This window comes from Gadus macrocephalus, chromosome 16 (genome assembly GCF_031168955.1).
Source record: "Gadus macrocephalus chromosome 16, ASM3116895v1".
In the NCBI taxonomy this organism is placed as follows: domain Eukaryota; kingdom Metazoa; phylum Chordata; class Actinopteri; order Gadiformes; family Gadidae; genus Gadus; species Gadus macrocephalus.
In genome coordinates, this window is record NC_082397.1 from 554,656 (window position 1) to 575,038 (window position 20,383).

General features: G+C 55.1%; 1 protein-coding gene and 1 long non-coding RNA gene across 2 annotated transcripts in view; both read right to left on the reverse strand.

Annotated features, from left to right (window-relative positions):
- The window catches only part of arhgap35a (Rho GTPase activating protein 35a), a 39,129-nt gene that overhangs the window by 11,651 nt on the left and 7,095 nt on the right, over positions 1–20,383 (reverse strand). The gene's annotated exons all lie outside the window — the stretch shown is intronic.
- Positions 12,806–18,482, reverse strand: LOC132474543 (uncharacterized). Its single transcript, XR_009529675.1, has 3 exons — positions 16,296–18,482; positions 13,865–15,750; positions 12,806–13,793 (listed from the first exon to the last, which is right to left on the reverse strand). It is a non-coding gene; the product is annotated as an uncharacterized LOC132474543 (long non-coding RNA).

Consider the following 20,383-nt stretch of genomic DNA (forward strand, 5'->3'; position numbering starts at 1 on the left):
TTTACATTATATATATATATATTTATTTATCTACACGGCCAGCGTGTAGAGCACTATGTGAACCATTCCTGTCCTCAGACGATACGCTGAAGAAAGTCATTAGTCATTAGTCCTCTCCTCTAATGCAAAGCATCAATCCATCACTCCGCTAAAGCAACTCCCTCCTCCACTCCACTCCACTCCTCCCTCTCCGACGTAGGGAACCTCCAGAAGAAAAGGACCCGCCAACGCCGCGGCTCAGCGCTTACTAATGCGTAGCACGTGGCCACACACAACACACCGACAGAACCGCACAGGCCCATCCAGCAGGGATAAATCACTCACACAATAAGACGCGCTGCACAGCTGCCAAAGCCCCGCAGAATCCATGGGCTTACTGCCCCCATCAGGAGGACAAGGTGACACTCATTCACTGGGGCACAATAAGGATGACTAAACCTGTAGAACAGAGACAGACACAGAGCCAGGAGGGAGACATGGAGGGTGACGTAGCTCTGGGTGGCTCTGTTCTGCTCTGTAGCTCTATGCAGCTCTATACAGCTCTGTACAGCTCTATACAGCTCTGTGCAGCTCTATACAGCTCTATACAGCTCTGTGCAGCTCTATACAGCTCTGTGCAGCTCTATACAGCTCTGTGTAGCTCTATACAGCTCTGTGTAGCTCTATACAGCTCTGTGTAGCTCCATACAGCTCTATACAGCTCTGTGTAGCTCTATACAGCTCGATACAGCTCGATACAGCTCGATACAGTTTGATACAGCTCCATACAGCTCTGTGTAGCTCTATAAAGCTCTATACAGCTCTGTGTAGCTCTATACAGATCTATACAGCTCTGTGTAGCTCTAGACAGCTCTGTGCAGCTCTATACAGATCTATACAGCTCTATACAGCTCTGTGCAGCTCTGTGTAGCTCTATAAAGCTCTATACAGCTCTGTGTAGCTCTATACAGCTCTGTGCAGCTCTGTGTAGCTATATAAAGCTCTATACAGCTCTGTGTAGCTCTATACAGCTCTGTGTAGCTCTACACAGCTCTATACAGCTTCATCAGTTATTCAATCCATGGGCGACGGCCAGAAGGAGCTGACAGACATCAGCAGAGGATGATATTCCTTCCCTCCTAGTGGAACCATCCCAGGCAGAAGAAGCCGTCTGTGCATTGGTTTGACCCATCCCCATGGTGATATAACGGGGCCTACAGCGAACCAATCACCAGGGGGCGCTCCTACAATCACTCTACCCTCTATGTTTACATGTACACGCACCCACCCACACAACAGACATAACCGCCTTATAAATCCCACGTGCTTTAGTGGTTGAACACATAAAACATGAAAGCTACATAACAGCATGGGTTTGACCCCAGTGGGTTTGACCCCGGTGGGTTCACCCCAGTGGGATCTGACCCCGGTGAGGTTTGACCCCGGTTGGGTTTGACCCCAGTGGGTTTGACCCCGGTGAGGTTTGACCCCGGTTGGGTTTGACCCCAGTGGGTTTGACCCCGGTGGGTTCACCCCAGTGGGATCTGACCCCGGTGAGGTTTGACCCCGGTTGGGTTTGACCCCAGTGGGTTTGACCCCGGCGGGCACCAAACGTTCTCGGGGGTACACGGGCGCTACGGTGTGGTGGTGGGGGGAGGTGGTGTGGTTGGTGCTGGCTGGTGTTAGGAGGTTTTGGGTGGTGGTGGGGGCGGTGCTGTGGTGGTGTGGGTGGTGCTGGCTGGTGTTAGGAGGTTTTGGGTGGTGTGGGGAGGTGTGGGCGCTACGGTGTGGTGGTGTGGGGAGGTGGTGTGGTTGGTGCTGGCTGGTGTTAGGAGGTTTTGGGTGGTGGTGGGGGCTGTGGTGGTGTGGGTGGTGCTGGCTGGTGTTAGGAGGTTTTGGGGGGTGGTGGGGGCTGTGGTGGTGTGGGTGGTGCTGGCTGGTGTTAGGAGGTTTTGGGTGGTGGTGGGGGCTGTGGTGGTGTGGGTGGTGTGGGTGGTGCTGGCTGGTGTTAGGAGGTTTTGGGTGGTGGTGGGGGCTGTGGTGGTGTGGGTGGTGCTGGCTGGTGTTAGGAGGTTTTGGGTGGTGGTGGGGGCTGTGGTGGTGTGGGTGGTGCTGGCTGGTGTTAGGAGGTTTTGGGTGGTGGTGGGGGCTGTGGTGGTGTGGGTGGTGCTGGCTGGTGTTAGGAGGTTTTGGGGGGTGGTGGGGGCTGTGGTGGTGTGGGTGGTGCTGGCTGGTGTTAGGAGGTTTTGGGTGGTGGTGGGGGCTGTGGTGGTGTGGGTGGTGTGGGTGGTGCTGGCTGGTGTTAGGAGGTTTTGGGTGGTGGTGGTGGGGGCGGTGCTGTGGTGGTGTGGGTGGTGCTGGCTGGTGTTAGGAGGTTTTGGGTGGTGGTGGGGGCTGTGGTGGTGTGGGTGGTGCTGGCTGGTGTTAGGAGGTTTTGGGTGGTGGTGGGGGCGGTGCTGTGGTGGTGTGGGTGGTGCTGGCTGGTGTTAGGAGGTTTTGGGGGGTGGTGGGGGCGGTGGTGGTGTGGGTGGTGCTGGCTGGTGTTAGGAGGTTTTGGGGGGTGGGGGCGGTGCTGTTGTGGGTGCTGAGGGGGGGGGGGGGGGGGGGGGGGGAGGCCTTTCCTTCCGCACAAAGGCTCATCTGTAGTCCTCTCACTCGCCCCCCGTCTACGTTTCCTCTGCCACGCATAAATTGTCTTACTCCCCATTTTTATTTCTCTCGCCGTAGCCCTGGTCTAACCTCTCCCCCCTCCCTCCATCACGCCCCCCTCCCACAACAACACCCTCTCTCTTTGTATGGGTGTCCCTTGCACCTTTTGCCTCTCTAAGACTCTCCCCCACACCCCCTCTCCCCCGTCCCGGGCGGGGCCGCGTCCCCCGTGTACCCGCACACCAACATGGCCGCCAACGTGACTGCGGCGTTGGCGGCGTCATGTCGGCAGCCATCTTTGTTTGTGTCTGAAGTTGGGTTCTGCCGTTGATTTGTTAACTGTTCTCGTTTTAATTAACTTCATTTAAATAAAACCCCCACAAACAAATAACGCTCACAGCAACAACTTCGACTCTCCGCAAGGATAATTGAACTTGGTCTTTGTTTATACCGTCTTTAAACCGTTTGTTTATACCGAATAAAACGATAGCAAAGTGATCTACGCTTCATGGTCAGTGAAAGCCTAGGGGTTCAGACTAGCACCGCCCAGAGCATCTGGGGGTTCACAGTAGCCCCCCATCCCAGGCTGGGCTGGTGGTCCGAGGGGTCCATTACTGTTGTAGCCCCTAGAAACTGGGACGATCTGTACAACACTGAGGCCTACTTTAAGCCAGCACACTGAATATCTCATTTATTGACCAAGATTCAGAAAAATACAAAGTGTCCCTCAAACGGAGACCATTTGAGACGAGCGCGCCATGAAACACTGTCGTTGGGTCCGCGTTGACGTTCCCCTCGTGTAGAGCCATCATCGGCCCACTTCAGCAGAGTGCTCTGATCCGTCACGCTGACCCTCGCCCTGACGGAGAGCAGACGGAGCCATTAGAGCCCCGCACGGCTCTGTGACAGCGGCCATCAGCGCGGCCCTGTGACAGCGGCCATCAGCGCGCCTCCTCCGTCACCTTCACCACCCCAGCTCCGTCACCTTCACCACCCCAGCTCCGTCATCTTCACCACCCCAGCTCCGTCACCTTCACCACCCCAGCTCCGTCACCTTCACCACCCCAGCTCCGTCACCTTCACCACCCCAGCTCCGTCACCTTCACCACCCCAGCTCCGTCACCTTCACCACCCCAGCTCCGTCACCTTCACCACCCCAGCTCCGTCACCTTCACCACCCCAGCTCCGTCACCTTCACCACCCCAGCTCCGTCACCTTCACCACCCCTCCTCCGTCACCTTCACCACCCCAGCTCCGTCATCTTCACCACCCCTCCTCCGTCATCTTCACCACCCCTCCTCCGTCACCTTCACCACCCCAGCTCCGTCACCTTCACCACCCCTCCTCCGTCATCTTCACCACCCCACCTACATCGTCTTCACCACCCCTCCCTCATCGTCTTCACCACCCCTCCCTCATCATCTTCACCACTCCTCCTCCGTCACCTTCACCACCCCTCCTCCGTCGTCTTCACCACCCCACCTCCGTCGTCTTCACCACCCCACCTCCGTCGTCTTCACCACCTGACGGCTCTCAGCAGGCCTCTGCTCACAGAACCGCTCCTCAGTCACAGCTTCTGCTGAACCGGTTCTGAGTACGAGGAGCGGAGCCTAAGTGTTGGTGTGGGGAGGTTTACACCTGACCGGGGGGGGGGGGCACACGCACACACACACACACACACACACACACACACACACACACACACACACACACACACACACACACACACACACACACACACACACACACACACACACACACACACACACACACACACACACACACACACCCCTTAGCAGACGTCAAGAGATGTAAACAATGAAACAGAAAATCCTCCAAACACGTCTGTTAGGGACGATAAGCCGTCAGTGTGTCCCCCTGCCCCCCCCCCCCCTCCCCTCCTCCTCCTCCTCCTCCTCCTCCTCTTCCTCTTCCCCCCCCCCCCCTCCTCCTCCTCCTCCTCAAAACACTGAGCCTCTTTCCAGGAAGTCCCTGAGTTGGAAGGCGCCTGTTGACGTGTTCTCAATCTGAATGCTCTGAACCCACGCCCAGGAACCCACTGCCGGGGCGCCACGGTGACGGCCCCGCCTCCCTGACGGCCCCGCCTCCCTGACGGCCCCGCCTCCCTGACGGCGGGGACGCTAATCAGCCGCTCCGGCTCCAGACTCAAACTCTGGACGCTGCAGGGGACGAGGAGGAGGAGGAGGAAGAGGAGCAGGAAGAGGAGGAGGAGGAGGAAGAGGAAGAGGAGGAGGAAGAGGAGGAGGAGGAGCAGGACGAGGAGGATGAGGAGCAGGACGAGGAGGGAGAGGAGGAGGAGCAGGAGGACGAGGACGAGGACGAGGGAGAGGAGGAGCAGGAAGAGAAGGAGGACGAGGAGGAGCAGGACGAGGAGGATGAGGAGCAGGACGAGGAGGAGGAGGAGCAGGACGAGGAGGAGGAGGAGGGAGAGGAGGAGGAGGAGGGAGAGGAGGAGGAGCAGGAGGACGAGGAGGAGGAGGAGGCGGCTCAGTCACAGCGTCAATTAAAGATTATGTATTTTTACTGGTTGCCACACTAACCAACTGTTGGCACAAAGTCCAGATGGAGGCAGCAGTTCTTTATTTTTTACTTCTGTTCCTCCCCTCCTCCCCCCCTCCCCCCCTCCCCCCCACTTCCCTCTCACTATTGCTTGTCGTTCCTCTTCCTCCTCTTCCCTCCAGGGATTCAACCGAGAGTCAGAGAGATAAATACTCCCCTAACCCTAACCCATTTTACTGCTTTAATAACCTGCTGTGGTCCACATAACAACAGTCTCCCCGAGACCGGCCTCTCTCTGGTCCCCCCCACAGACCGGCCTCTCTCTGGTCCCCCCCACAGACCGGCCTCTCTCTGGTCCCCCCCACAGACCGGCCTCTCTCTGGTCCCCCCCACAGACCGGCCTCTCTCTGGTCCCCCCCACAGACCGGCCTCTCTCTGGTCCCCCCCACAGACCGGCCTCTCTCTGGTCCCCCCCACAGACCGGCCTCTCTCTGGTCCCTCCCTCCCCCCCACAGACCGGCCTCTCTCTGGTCCCTCCCTCCCCCCCACAGCCCGGCCTCTCTCTGGTCCCCCCCTCCCCCCCACAGACCGGCCTCTCTCTGGTCCCCCCCTCCCCCCCACAGACCGGCCTCTCTGGTCCCTCCCTCCCCCCCACAGACCGGCCTCTCTCTGGTCCCTCCCTCCCCCCACAGACCGGCCTCTCTCTGGTCCGGTCTCCCTCCTTTGGTGAGTCCCGGAGAGAGACGTGAGGACCCCCGTTATAGAGAGACTGGGGGGACCCCCGTTATAGAGAGAGACTGGGGGGACCCCCGTTATAGAGAGAGACTGGGGGGACCCCCTTTATAGAGAGACTTGGGGGACCCCCGTTGTAGAGAGAGACTTGGGGGACCCCCGTTCTAGAGAGACTGGGGGGACCCCCTTTATAGAGATAGGCGGGGGACGGCAGCCCTATGAATAATACATCCCCCCTCCCAGAGCAACATCCTGTTCTCTCCCGTCTCCTGTTGGACTAAATCTGCGTCTCCTGTTTTCACAGAACGCTTTGAGGAAGGATTCCTAAGAACCACTCACAGACTCAATCATCTGAATCTTTAATTGGATTATCCATAATTCAAGAGTCTTAAACTAACATAGCAAAGGAGTGAGAGCAGCACTCCTCTGGTACTGAACCAGCTGATCACTGACGGACAGGTCTGAGGACCAACCCCGTCGCCCCTCCCCCCGGCCCGCCCTGCACCCGTCAGAACGGTCCTCCCGCCAACACCCTTCCTCTTCGACTCCATGAGTGAGTGAGTGAGTGAGTGAGTGAGTGAGTGAGTGAGTGAGTGAAGGCGTCAGTGTGCGCGGCGTGTGCGATGTGTGGGGAGCCTTGATGCCATGGCGACCAATGTGCGACCTTCAGCTCATTCGCCATGGCGACCAACACGACTCTTTCACCGCACCGACCCCAAGGCGGAGGGGGGCAGGGTGGCGGAGACGGACGGGCGGCACGGGAGGGGGGTCCACAGGAGAGGGAGGGAGGGAGAGGGGGGAGACGGATGGAGAGGGATAGAGAGAGTTTAAGGAGTCCCGTGGGTTGGTGGAGAACCTGCCAGTAGCGGGCCCAGAGAGCTGGGTCTGGTTTACCCCCGGCCCCTCAGAGAAGCCCGGTGAACCCCTTCAGGGCACCGCGTTAGAGCCAGAGGACCAGAGCCCTTCATCAACACACCCCCTCCCCGGAGAACGGACCGGTTATATTGTTATACTGGAACTAGTGCGCTGATAACATCAGGGGGGGGGGGGGGAGGTGACCACACAGGATTAAAGAGTCACTTCTGCATCGCGCTCACAGTTACGTTGTATCACTTTGCCTTGGAATGTTTCTCCAACGTACTGCCGAGCCTGTGTGAGCTCGGCAGTGCTAACCCATTCCTCCTGAAATGCAGTAACTATAATCGGCGAGTACGCAAGTCTATGCCCCGATCCGATCTCATCACATGACTCATTTACTACACAGGAAGAAGGCTACGGTGTAATGCTGCGATCGTCAATGGTCGGATGTGGGAATGGGAAACGCGTCCGATCAACGTGCTTTAGTGCTACAAAGTCGCAAAAACATAAATGTTCACGCTTAACTACAAGAATACAAATGGGTTTTTATAATCATAGATTATCTGGTTCTAAAAAAGTTTGTTGACAGTAAGTGAACCGACTATACAATGCTGTCATCGTAAGAGAATAAGAACAAGTGCCGTTAGTAGTTACAATGCTATGCTGTACCGGAATATACTCGCTATCAGCCGATACTCGATTTCAGGAATTGGTAGGGAAAAAAATGGATCGAAACATCTCTACAGGATACACCATACACCTGTAGAGTGGATTCACTCCTCCACAGAGTGGATTCACTCCTCCACAGAGTGGATTCACTCCTCCACAGAGAGGATTCACTCCTCCACAGAGAGGATTCACTCCTCCACAGAGTGGATTCACTCCTCCACAGAGAGGATTCACTCCTCCACAGGGAGGATTCACTCATCCACAGAGTGGATTCACTCCTCCACAGGGTGGATTCACTCCTCCACAGAGTGGATTCACTCCTCCACAGAGTGGATTCACTCCTCCACAGAGTGGATTCACTCCTCCACAGGGAGGATTCACTCCTCCAGAGTGGATTCACTCCTCCACAGGGAGGATTCACTCCTCCACAGAGTGGATTCACTCCTCCACAGAGAGGATTCACTCCTCCACAGAGTGGATTCACTCCTCCACAGAGTGGATTCACTCCTCCACAGAGTGGATTCACTCCTCCACAGAGTGGATTCACTCCTCCACAGGGAGGATTCACTCCTCCAGAGTGGATTCACTCCTCCACAGAGTGGATTCACTCCTCCACAGAGAGGATTCACTCCTCCACAGAGTGGATTCACTCCTCCACAGAGTGGATTCACTCCTCCACAGAGTGGATTCACTCCTCCACAGGGAGGATTCACTCCTCCACAGGGAGGATTCACTCCTCCACAGAGTGGATTCACTCCTCCACAGAGTGGATTCACTCCTCCACAGAGTGGATTCACTCCTCCACAGAGAGGATTCACTCCTCCACAGAGTGGATTCACTCCTCCACAGGGTGGATTCACTCCTCCACAGGGTGGATGCACTCCTCCACAGGGTGGATTCACTCCTCCACAGAGAGGATTCACTCCTCCACAGAGAGGATTCACTCCTCCACAGAGTGGATTCACTCCTCCACAGAGTGGATTCACTCCTCCACAGAGTGGATTCACTCCTCCACAGAGAGGATTCACTCCTCCACAGAGAGGATTCACTCCTCCACAGAGTGGATTCACTCCTCCACAGAGTGGATTCACTCCTCCACAGAGAGGATTCACTCCTCCACAGGGAGGATTCACTCCTCCACAGAGAGGATTCACTCCTCCACAGAGAGGATTCACTCCTCCACAGAGTGGATTCACTCCTCCACAGAGTGGATTCACTCCTCCACAGGGAGGATTCACTCCTCCACAGAGTGGATTCACTCCTCCACAGGGAGGATTCACTCCTCCACAGAGTGGATTCACTCCTCCACAGGGAGGATTCACTCCTCCACAGAGTGGATTCACTCCTCCACAGAGTGGATTCACTCCTCCACAGAGTGGATTCACTCCTCCACAGAGTGGATTCACTCCTCCACAGAGAGGATTCACTCCTCCACAGAGTGGATTCACTCCTCCACAGGGAGGATTCACTCCTCCACAGAGTGGATTCACTCCTCCACAGAGTGGATTCACTCCTCCACAGAGTGGATTCACTCCTCCACAGAGTGGATTCACTCCTCCACAGAGTGGATTCACTCCTCCACAGAGAGGATTCACTCCTCCACAGAGTGGATTCACTCCTCCACAGAGTGGATTCACTCCTCCAGAGTGGATTCACTCCTCCACAGAGTGGATTCACTCCTCCACAGGGAGGATTCACTCCTCCACAGAGAGGATTCACTCCTCCACAGAGAGGATTCACTCCTCCAGAGAGGTCTCCAGCCCCGACCTACAGAGTGTCTTTAGGTGAAGGTGCTCTCCCAGGTACACCACCACCCCCCTCACACCACCAGGCGACGGGCGTAGCAGCAGCGGTCCTCCACCCTGGAGAACACGCACCATCAGAGATGCACAAAGGCAGAGGGACGACTTCAGCAGAGACAACCCTCCCATTCATCCTGTCGCCGTGGAGACCACACATCCCCTCACACGGACAGTAATGAGTGCAACACACACACACTCGCTCTCTCTCTCTCTCTCTCTCTCTCTCTCTCAATGGGAACCACACATACAGGCAGGCATGCCCACACTACACAGTAGTATTTTACACAATGACGTGTGTGTGTGTGTGTGTGTGTGTGTGTGTGTGTGTGTGTGTGTGTGTGTGTGTGTGTGTGTGTGTGTGTGTGTGTGTGTGTGTGTGTGTGTGTGTGTGTGTGTGTGTGTGTGTTGCATGCAGCAGCACCGGGTGCCTCTGGAAGGAGAAGAGATAAGGGGCTTCTTTATGCCACGGCCACGCGCCCGTGGGTAAATGTACGACGTGCGTGCGTGCGTGCGTGCGTGCGTGCGTGCGTGCGTGCGTGCGTGCGTGCGTGCGTGCGTGCGTGCGTGCGTGCGTGCGTGCGTGCGTGCGTGCGTGCGTGCGTGCGTGTTCCTCAGCCTCTCAAAGAAGAGGAGGACAGAGAGGATCAGACAGGAGAGAGGGTGAGGATGAGAGGCTGAACGCTGGGGGGAGGGGGGGGGGAGGGGGGGCGCCGCTTGGTTTCCATTTAGTTCCGAACCGTGGATTCAACAACAGCCAACGCACAATAAACTGATTCCTTCAGTGCACTGCTCCAGCGCCCATGAAGAACGCCGGCCTGCGCACAACATCCCCTACAACACTACGACTGATGGACACACACACACACACACACACACACACACACACAGAGGCACACACAGTCACAGGCACAAAATCACAGAAGCACATAAACAAGCGCACACACGCACACACGACCGTCTCCTCATGTAAAGGTCCTTATGACAGCACACTCTTCCCACTGTACTGGCGATCCCTGATCCAGCGACGGCTCAACGCTCTCCATCTGAGTGGGGGTCTGACACCGCGTCGAGCCGTCAGACAGACAGACTCTCCGGGGGGTCGGACAGACGGGTACTGGGTGAGTGTGTGAGCTGGGTTATGGAGAGGAAAGGGTCTGCTGTTGAGAGGGGTGGGGGGGTGGGAGGGTGGGGGTAGGACAGCAGGGTCAATGAGGGGTCCCTCCTGAACCCCAGTGGTCTTGTCCCGGCTTACTGCCCCCCACCCTCCCTGGGCAGCACGAGCCCCCTGACTGGGTCCGGCTCCACCCGCTCTGTATTCATCCCACGGCCTCCCGCTCCTCCTCAAAGCACTGCACCCCAGGGTGCTGATGTGCGGACTGCAATACAACGCCTTCCTCCTGCGCCACCGGGGGGAGGAGCTGGGCTGGAAGGCCCCGCCCACACCCGAGAGGCCCCGCCCACGCCTCAGAGGCCCCGCCCACACATCAGAGGCCCTCTGTGTTGACATGTCCAGAGCTAGCTTCCCCCTTATCTCCCCCACTGCAACTCAAACGCTGCTGCACACACACACACACACACACACACACACACACACACACACACACACACACACACACACACACACACACACACACACACACACACACACACACACACACACACACACACACACACACACACACACACACAGTCAGGTAGCAGGTACTGTGTTGGGGCGAGATAGGGCTTGTGTCCACCTCAGCACTTCTAAAACACACAGCGTTATCTGGCCCCTCCGCCGGCGCACCGGTCATTCCATTCTCTCTCCGTTCCTCTGCCCCTCCCCCTCCCCCCTTTCATCACGGACCTTTCTCTGCACATTTATCTACCTCTCCTTTTCTCTACCTCGGCACTTTCCCCCTGTCAGTATTCTCCTGCTTCCATTTCTCAGTCTCCACACTCTTGTCTTACTTGTCGTCCTCCCCCACCTCCCTCCCCCACCTCCCTCCCTCCCTCTGTCGTATCCCTCGCTCCCGAAGGGGAACGGCCAATTTAGCGACAAAACAAAGCTGTCAGCGGCATAACAGGCCGGCTAATCAAACAGGACCAGAGTTCTGCAGCAGCCTCCACCTCCTCCCCTCCTCCCTCCTCCTCCTCCTCATCGCCATGGCAGCCGGGTACCTTCCCGCCACGCTGAGACCCGCGGCCTCCACGAGACGGAAGAGACCGACAGCCGGAAGGAGACAGAGAGAAGGACGGAGTGCGACAGTGGTCTGTCTGTCTGTCTGTCTGTCTGTCTGTCTGGTACCTCAGATGTAACTTGCTGTGTGGAAAGTCAGGGGGCGTTGGGAACCCAAATAATAAATGAGGTGCAAGTGAAAGGGGGGCGGGGCACTGATAATGCTGCATTGAGCGCCGGCCCCCCTCACGCCAACACACGAGAGCAGGGGAGCCCCTCCACTGCCGGAGAAGGAAGGGGCGGCTCAAGGCGGAGTAGGAAGGGGCGGGTCTATTCAGAGGGGGCGGGGCTTAGGCAGAGTAGGAAGGGGCGGGTCTAGGCGGAGGGGGCGGGGCTTAGGCAGAGGGAGGGTTTACAACACACGGTGCTGGACGTGTTGTCAGCCCTCGTCTGATTGGACGTCACCGTCCCGAGTTAATTCCCTCGAGGCTCCAGAACTGCTGATGTTTTCACGGAGATAGATGAAAATTAATTGGGAAATTAATATCCATCAAGATACTCTGTTGAGAAACGATGACAGGCTGCAATTACCGGACAAAGGCGTCGGATCAGAGACACGAGTGAGTCAGCGCGGCATCTGAGCCGAGGTGGGGGGGTGATGGGAGGAAGGGATTTGCGTCTTTTTAACTTTATTAGTTCCGCCTCAGTCTGGGGTCTATAGATTATAACTAATTAAGCAGCTTAGGGTGGCTTAGAACTGCGCCACACGGAAAGCAGAGCAGCCTTATCTGGCAACCTGCTCCAAAGATTCCTCGCCTGTCCCTCTCGCCCCCTCCCCCCCTCTCCCCCTCCCCCCCTGCTGTGGAACATGAACCGCTCTGGTGGCTGTTACGCTGATAGTCCCAGTGTGATGGTCCCAGTGTGTTGGTCCCAGTGTGATGGTCCCACTGTGTTGGTCCCAGTGTGATGGTCCCAGTGTCTCCAGTCCCAGTGTCCCCAGTCCCAGTGTCTCCAGGCCCAGTGTCCCCAGTCCCAGTCCCAGTGTCTCCAGGCCCAGTGTCCCCAGTCCCAGTGTCCCCAGTCCCAGTGTCTCCAGTCCCAGTGTCCCCAGGCCCAGTGTCTCCAGGCCCAGTGTCCCCAGTCCCAGTCCCAGTGTCCCCAGTCCCAGTGTCTCCAGGCCCAGTGTCCCCAGTCCCAGTGTCCCCAGTCCCAGTGTCCCCAGGCCCAGTGTCTCCAGTCCCAGTGTCTCCAGGCCCAGTGTCCCCAGTCCCAGTGTCCCCAGTCCCAGTGTCCCCAGTCCCAGTGTCCCCAGTCCGAGTGTCTCCAGGCCCAGTGTCCCCAGTCCCAGTCCCAGTGTCCCCAGTCCCAGTGTCCCCAGTCCCAGTGTCCCCAGTCCGAGTGTCTCCAGGCCCAGTGTCCCCAGTCCCAGTCCCAGTGTCTCCAGTCCCAGTGTCTCCAGGCCCAGTGTCCTTCTGTCTGTCCCTCTCTCTCTGTCTCTTCTCTATGCTGGACAGATTAAAGGGATGGGCTCGTGCTGACTAGCTAGCAGGGAGGGGGGGGGGGGGGGGGGGGGGGGACCGAGAAATAGAGGATGTGCACAAATGAGAGAGAGAGTGACAGAGAGCGAGCAAGAGAGAGTAGAAATGATGCGAGAGAGAGTCAAAGAGAGAGAGAGCAAGAGAGAGAGAGAGACAGAGACAGAGACAGAGACAGAGAGACAGAGAGACAGAGAGAGAGAGACAGAGACAGAGAGAGAGAGAGAGAGAGACAGAGAGACAGAGAGACAGAGAGAGAGCAGATCAGGGACTGAGAGGCAGAGAGATCAGGAGGGAAAGGGGAGAGTGCGTTTAGCGAGGAGCAGGGAGGAGGATGGGAGGGATGCTCCTCCCCTCCCACTCTGAAGGGCGGGGGCGACCAGACATCCTCCAGACACCAGCCCCCCTCCCTCATTATCATATATATGAGGCAACAGCAACAGCAGCTAGTTGGCAGTGGGCAATATGACTCAACCCTGAGAGTGAGCGCAGAGCATCAGGTGTCGTCGGTCTGTCGGTGGCCTCCAGAAGGCAAAGTCATTAGGAGAGTAAATAAATGTCGTTTTACCCTCAACAAAACGAAAAGCTGAACATTACAGTGGCAGATTGACCGGATTCTTTACGCATTTCAGGCTTAGTTCACAATGAAATGCGGTCCTAACCGGGCGGTAATACAGCCGTGTGTGTGCGCGTTCGTGTCTGTGTGTGGGGCTCTGTGTCGTCTGCCTGACAGGCCGCCATACATCAGGGGCCACGACGCTGTCAGGGCTGGCAGCTTAACGCGAACACAGGCTGGCGGAGGTCAGAAGCCTCTACCTGGAGGTCAAGAGGTCAGGGGGTCAGGACTCTCAGGAGCCTCTACCTGGAGGTCAAGAGGTCAGGAGCCTCTACCTGGAGGTGGGGGTCAGGAGCTTCTACCTGGAGGTCAGGAGGCCAGGGGGTCAGGGGTCAAGAGCCTCTACCTGGAGGTCAAGAGGTCAGGGGTCAAGAGCCTCTACCTGGAGGTCGGGAGCCTCTACCTGGAGTTCAGGGGGTCAGGAGCCTCTACCTGGAGGTCGGGGGTCAGGAGCCTCTACCTGGAGGTGGGGGTCAGAGGTCAGGGGTCGGGAGCCTCCCTCTCGTCTCCGCCTCAGGCCAGCAGAGCTTCAGCTCCAGCCGGTCCAACACGTTCCCTCCCCGTCCTCCAGACATACGGGTCCCACTCCCCGCACCACGCCTCTATCTGACAAACCGCCGTTTACAACCGACAGAGCGCACAACAACAAACACACACAGAGAGGAGCGCCTGACACCAGGAAGGATGTGCCGCTCTGCGGTGGGAGATTACAACCAGCAGAGAAAGATGGCCACACACACACACACACACACACACACACACACACACACACACACACACACACACACACACACACACACACACACACACACACACACACACACACACACACACACACACACACACACACACACACACACACACACACACACACCGGATGAACAACAACCAGACTTTATATTCCAGTTCAGTCCCAGTGCTCCCAGCTAAGAGGGACCACCATCACACATTTCCCACCACACGGAAAAGTGAAAAAGAAAGTAAGAGTGAAAGAAAAAGACGAGAGTGGGGAAGCACCGAATAACAGATAAAGGCTGAGAAGAGGAGAGAGGTGGAGAGGAAAGTGCCTGAAGGGCTTGGCAGCGATGTAGAGATAGAGGAGGCGTGATGGAACAAAGCAGACAGTGGAGGAGACAGAGAGAGAGAGAGACAGAGGTGGAGGAGAGAGAGACAGAGAGGAGAGAGGTGGAGGAGAGAGAGAGAGACAGAGAGGGACAGAGACAGAGACAGAGAGAGAGAGAGAGAGAGAGAGACCAGCGAGAGAGAGAGACGAGCGAGAGAGAGAGAGACGAGCGAGAGAGAGAGAGAGAGAGACGAGCGAGAGAGAGAGAGACGAGCGAGAGAGAGAGAGAGGTGGAGTAGAGAGAGAGAGAGACAGAGAGAAGAGAAGGAGAGAGAGGAGAAGAGAGAGACAGAGTCAAAGAGAGAGGTGTAGTAGAGAGAAGAGAGTTCCTATCTGGCGGAGATTTGTCCTCCACTAAGCCATCCTACGGACGGCCGTCAGCGGCGATCGCTGGGCGGATTAGACGACAGAACCTTATCCGAACTCCCACTCCAGCCAATCAGAGAGAGGCATGGGATGATGGGGGGGGGGCAGACGTTATCGCTCTGGATATTGGGACGCCAAATCCACCAGCACAGGTGCCCTCATTCCACACAGACACACACAAACAGACACACAAACACAGACACACAAACACAAAGGACAGATTGGATTGGACACAAAGCCGTAACCCGCGTGATTCTGCTCCCTCAGGACACAACAATCTAAATCTGCAGAATCCGGATTGTGTTACGTTTGTTCCCTCTTTGTCCTTCCGTCCGAGTCCAGCCCCAAGGGCCTGGATGATGCTATCCCCGTTCCACCAGTGTCCCACCGCCCTCTCCTTTAGACCGCTACCCTTAAGGTTCTAACGGACCAGTCGACTGAAGCTCTTCCTCAGTACCTGACCACAAACCAGACGATGCGTCCCCGGCCTCAGGTGTTCCCCCCCACCGCGTCGGGGTCCACGCAGCCGGACGTCGACCCCACGCTCTCAGCCCGCCTCCGCTGATAAACGGCTGGAGCACCTTCAGCTTAAACGGCGTGGCCCGGCCCCCTCCATCAGGAGCGCCGCGCGGAGCCCATGAAGAGGACCGACAACAGGACAACCTGTGATCAGCAGGCCCACGCCGTGTGCCAACAGGAGAACCTGTGATCAGCAGGATCACGCCGTGTGCCAACAGGAGAACCTGTGATCAGCAGGATCACGCCGTGTGCCAACAGGAGAACCTGTGATCAGAGCTTGATACCCTTGAGGTTATATGGACTGGGTTCCTGAGGAGAATGGTGAAAGGGGGGTACGTTCGAAAAAACGTTCCCACAGATAGGGGAAGGCAAGGACTGACGGACAAGGATTTAGACTGGCGTTTTGAACTTTCGAACGATAGACTCCGGGAGATTACACAAACACTACCTATCCGCAACTTCTGTTACCGGCAACATGTTAAATACATCGGTCATGTGTGCCGGTTAGAAAACAATACCTTACAAAAGCAAGTATTGTTTAACATTAAAAATCCCAGAAAAGTCTGGAGCAAAATAGAGACAGTGCTTGGGGTTGATGTTACACAAGCCAGAAGAGCGATGATGTCGAAGACAGACATCCTGCTGCTGCTGGAACAGAGACTTCCAACTCTCCAGCAGTAGCGCCCCAAGGCCAGATATGCGCCTAGCGGGAAAACTGATGATGATGATGATGATGATCAGCAGGAGAACCCGTGTTCAGCAGGAGAACCCGTGTTCCCGGGACCACGACAACAGGAGAACCCGTGTTCAGCAGGAGAACCCGTGTTCAGTAGGACCATGACAACAGCAGAACCCGTGCTCCCAGCACCACGCCAACAGGGGAACCCGTGTTCCACGGGAATTCGCCGCCATGACAACCGGAGAATCCGTGATCGGGACCACGCCGCCGTATGCCGGCCGTGGCCACCCCAGACCGCCGCCTGCAGAAGTGCAAACATTTGCCGTCCCCGAGGTCGCTCTCCAGGCCGCCGTTATCGGCGGATGGGAGTTAACGATCCGTGAGATTGGCTGCTGGTCCGGCGCTCCCGCACCCGCACTAAAACGACCTCGCCCGGGACAACGCCTGTGGAGGGAAACACTCATTCTGCTCTCTCTGACGGGGACCAGTGTTGACACGTAGAACCATCCAGAGGTCTGGTGTGTGAGGTGCAGGGGTCGATCCTAGATGTGGACGCCCCCCTAGGCCCAGGAACGCTAGGCGGCATTCCCAGGAACACTGTGTCTATCTGACTGAGCACGTTGGGAAGAACGCGGAGGAAAAGCCCACCTGGTTTAAGTTTGATTGGTTGCTAGTAGGGTTGGGCGTGAGGAATCGATTACTCGAGTACTCCTCGTTACAAATGAACTCGGTTGGTAGACAGGCAAACTCGAGTTTGCATATATACACACACTAACAAAGTTTTCTGAAGCAAATGTATCACTTGTCTGTGCGGCGCCACCAACGCATGCCGTGGGCACAAAGAAAGTGAAATGTATCCATTTCTGTGTGGCGCGTGCCGTGCCGTGTGCAGGCACGCCAGAATTCAAAAAGTTAAGAGACGGCGGTTAAAGCAAAGCGCAGCGAAGAATTGAAATACTTTAAAGAAATAGGAGATCATAAGGTGAAATTTAAAATATGCCAAGCGAAATCGAGGTACCAGAGTACTACAAGTACTATGCTGCGGCAACATATGCTCCTGAAACACAACGGTGAGTTGGGGAAAGCAGACCCGCAGCAACTAAGTGTGTCGGCTATTTTCACCGCCGCAAGACGCAGCTGTAATCCCGGCCGTGCAGAGAAGATCACAACGCTGAGTATTTCCATAGTCCATTTGCTGCCGTTTTATTTGCAGCTTTAAATTATTTGCAATGTTTTTTTTTTTTTTTTAAACCGTTACAGGCCTTGGTTCGACGTGATTTAAATTGTGAGACGCATATTTATTTTTGTAAGGAAAATGTGTTTTGAACGTTTGCAAAAATAAATAATCAATACTCTGATAACCCTGACTGTTTTGATGGAGAATAAGCATTACATGTTTGGTTGGTAATATTGCCGTTCATCATTAGGCCTATTCCTGCTGCAGATGCGTTGCATTCTAAAAATAGATTTGATTAAACGAGTACTCGATTGATCCTCGAGGAATTCCTTCGATCACTCGAGTTTGGAATTTACTACTCTTGCCCATCCCTAGTTGCTAGTTGAGATTGGAGTTGGTTGTGATGAATACCGCCTGATCAAAGCGCACACTGTGGCATTCAAATGATACACTTAAATTGTTAAAAATGAAAGATCACTGAATTTATGAAATGCTTCAACGGTTCAAATCTGTGCCAGCCAACGTGCTTTACTCTTCCTGAACATGTTCCAACATGAGGAGGTCTTTGTAGACCGAAGGTTAAAGTTCACCTGATGACCTCTGACCCATGGAGCATCAGGTCATTGCTTCAGCAGCTAAGGATTTGTTAATAATTAGGGTACTAAGGGATCCTGAACAAGAGGCCAAATCAGACACGCTGAAGACCACTCCTCAGAGGAAGACCATCTGAAGTACAAGCAGGTGATGTTACAGAGTGAACCTGCCCATATCTAATTATCATATCTCAGCATCAATGTGGAATTAACATGAGCTCTGATTTGGACCTCATTCCCACCAGAGTAGCTCATGCAGCCACTACAACACGTTATGCAGAGACACAGATCTGTACTTTACAGAAACACACATATCTGCACTTTACAGAAACACACAGATCTGTACTTTACAGACACACAGATCTGTACTTTACAGAAACACACAGATCTGTACTTTACAGAAACACACAGATCTGTACTTTACAGAAACACACAGATCTGTACTTTACAGAAACACACAGATCTGTACTTTAGACACACACAGATCTGTACTTTAGACACACAGATCTGTACGTTAGACACACAGATCTGTACTTTACAGACACACAGATCTGTACTTTAGACACACAGATCTGTACTTTAGACGAACACAGATCTGTACTTTACAGACACACAGATCTGTACTTTACAGAAACACACAGATCTGTACTTTACAGAAACACACAGATCTGTACTTTAGACACACACAGATCTGTACTTTAGACACACACAGATCTGTACTTTAGACACACACAGATCTGTACTTTACAGAAACACACAGATCTGTACTTTACAGTCTGTGATTCCAGTAGTAATGAACGATGATGTGGATCTCACCGGAGGTCCGTGATGGATTACAGACCCACTAGAATATCAGAGTTATATCAACAACACGACAGACAGACAGACCTCTCGGCCAATGAGAACACAAGCCTAGCTGAGTGGATCTCTGCCCCCCCGTCCCTCCCCAGTCACATGGTGTGCCGGCTCACCCTGACCTGACAAACAGCATTCCCCACGACCTTCTCCCTGACTGGGTGAAGAGTTGTACATTCCCTGCTCCCTCTGTGTGACTAACGCCAGTCCCAGCGCTGGACTCTCTCCCCCAACAACCAGAAACAACGCACACTTGTTTACATTCTTTCCTCCTCTCCAGGACTGCTGACATGCAGAAAGTCAGCAGAATGGTGACACAAGGAGAGTCCACTAGTATGTGTTCAGTTGTTTAGGAGATAACACCAATGACGTGGTGAAGCCCTCACCCTGGCATCAAACAGGTCACCAACCAGCCCTAAAGGTTTCTGTGTACACCCCTACTTGACTCCTGGTCGTTGTGCTTCTTCTCTCCGCTATAATACGGAGCCTTTGGGTCAATGAGGGGATCCGAGGTTAGACAGAGACTGCTCTCAGTGAGGGAGCATCAGAGTCCACTTCTCTTCCCGTCAGGAATGTTGCAAAATGGTGGATCCTCGGAGCGGCTCCGGCACAGAAACGGGAAATGAACTCTGACATAAGAGCAGTGGACCTCAGGGCCCAATGCATCCTGGGAAATCACGGAGAGGAGGAATGACCCCGGTCCAACACAGCCAGGGCAAATCCCTTCTCCAATCCTCCAAACGGCACAGGGATATTCATGAAGCCTGCTGCTTAGAGGGTGGTGTTCATCTGTTGATACTGCTCTAAGAGGGTGGTGTTCATCTGTTGATACTGCTCTAAGAGGGTGGTGCTATAGCTGGTGTTCATCTGTTGATACTGCTCTAAGAGGGTGGTGTTCATCTGTTGATACTGCTCTAAGAGGGTGGTGTTCATCTGTTGATACTGCTCTAAGAGGGTGGTGTTCATCTGTTGATACTGCTCTAAGAGGGTGGTGTTCATCTGTTCATACTGCTCTAAGAGGGTGGTGCTATAGCTGGTGTTCATCTGTTGATACTGCTCTAAGAGGGTGGTGTTCATCTGTTCATACTGCTCTAAGAGGGTGGTGTTCATCTGTTCATACTGCTCTAAGAGGGTGGTGTTCATCTGTTCATACTGCTCTAAGAGGGTGGTGTTCATCTGTTGATACTGCTCTAAGAGGGTGGTGTTCATCTGTTCATACTGCTCTAAGAGGGTGGTGTTATAGCTGGTGTTCGGGTCACGCAGTGGTACGGCCCGGCATCAAGGAAACCTCGGGTCACGCAGTGGTACGGCCCGGCATCAAGGAAACCTCGGGTCACGCAGTGGTACGGCCCGGCATCAAGGAAACCTCGGGTCACACAGTGGTACGGCCCGGCATCAAGGAAACCTCGGGTCACGCAGTGGTACGGCCCGGCATCAAGGAAACCTCGGGTCACACAGTGGTACGGCCCGGCATCAAGGAAACCTCGGGTCACACAGTGGTACGGCCCGGCATCAAGGAAACCTCGGGTCACGCAGTGGTACGGCCCGGCATC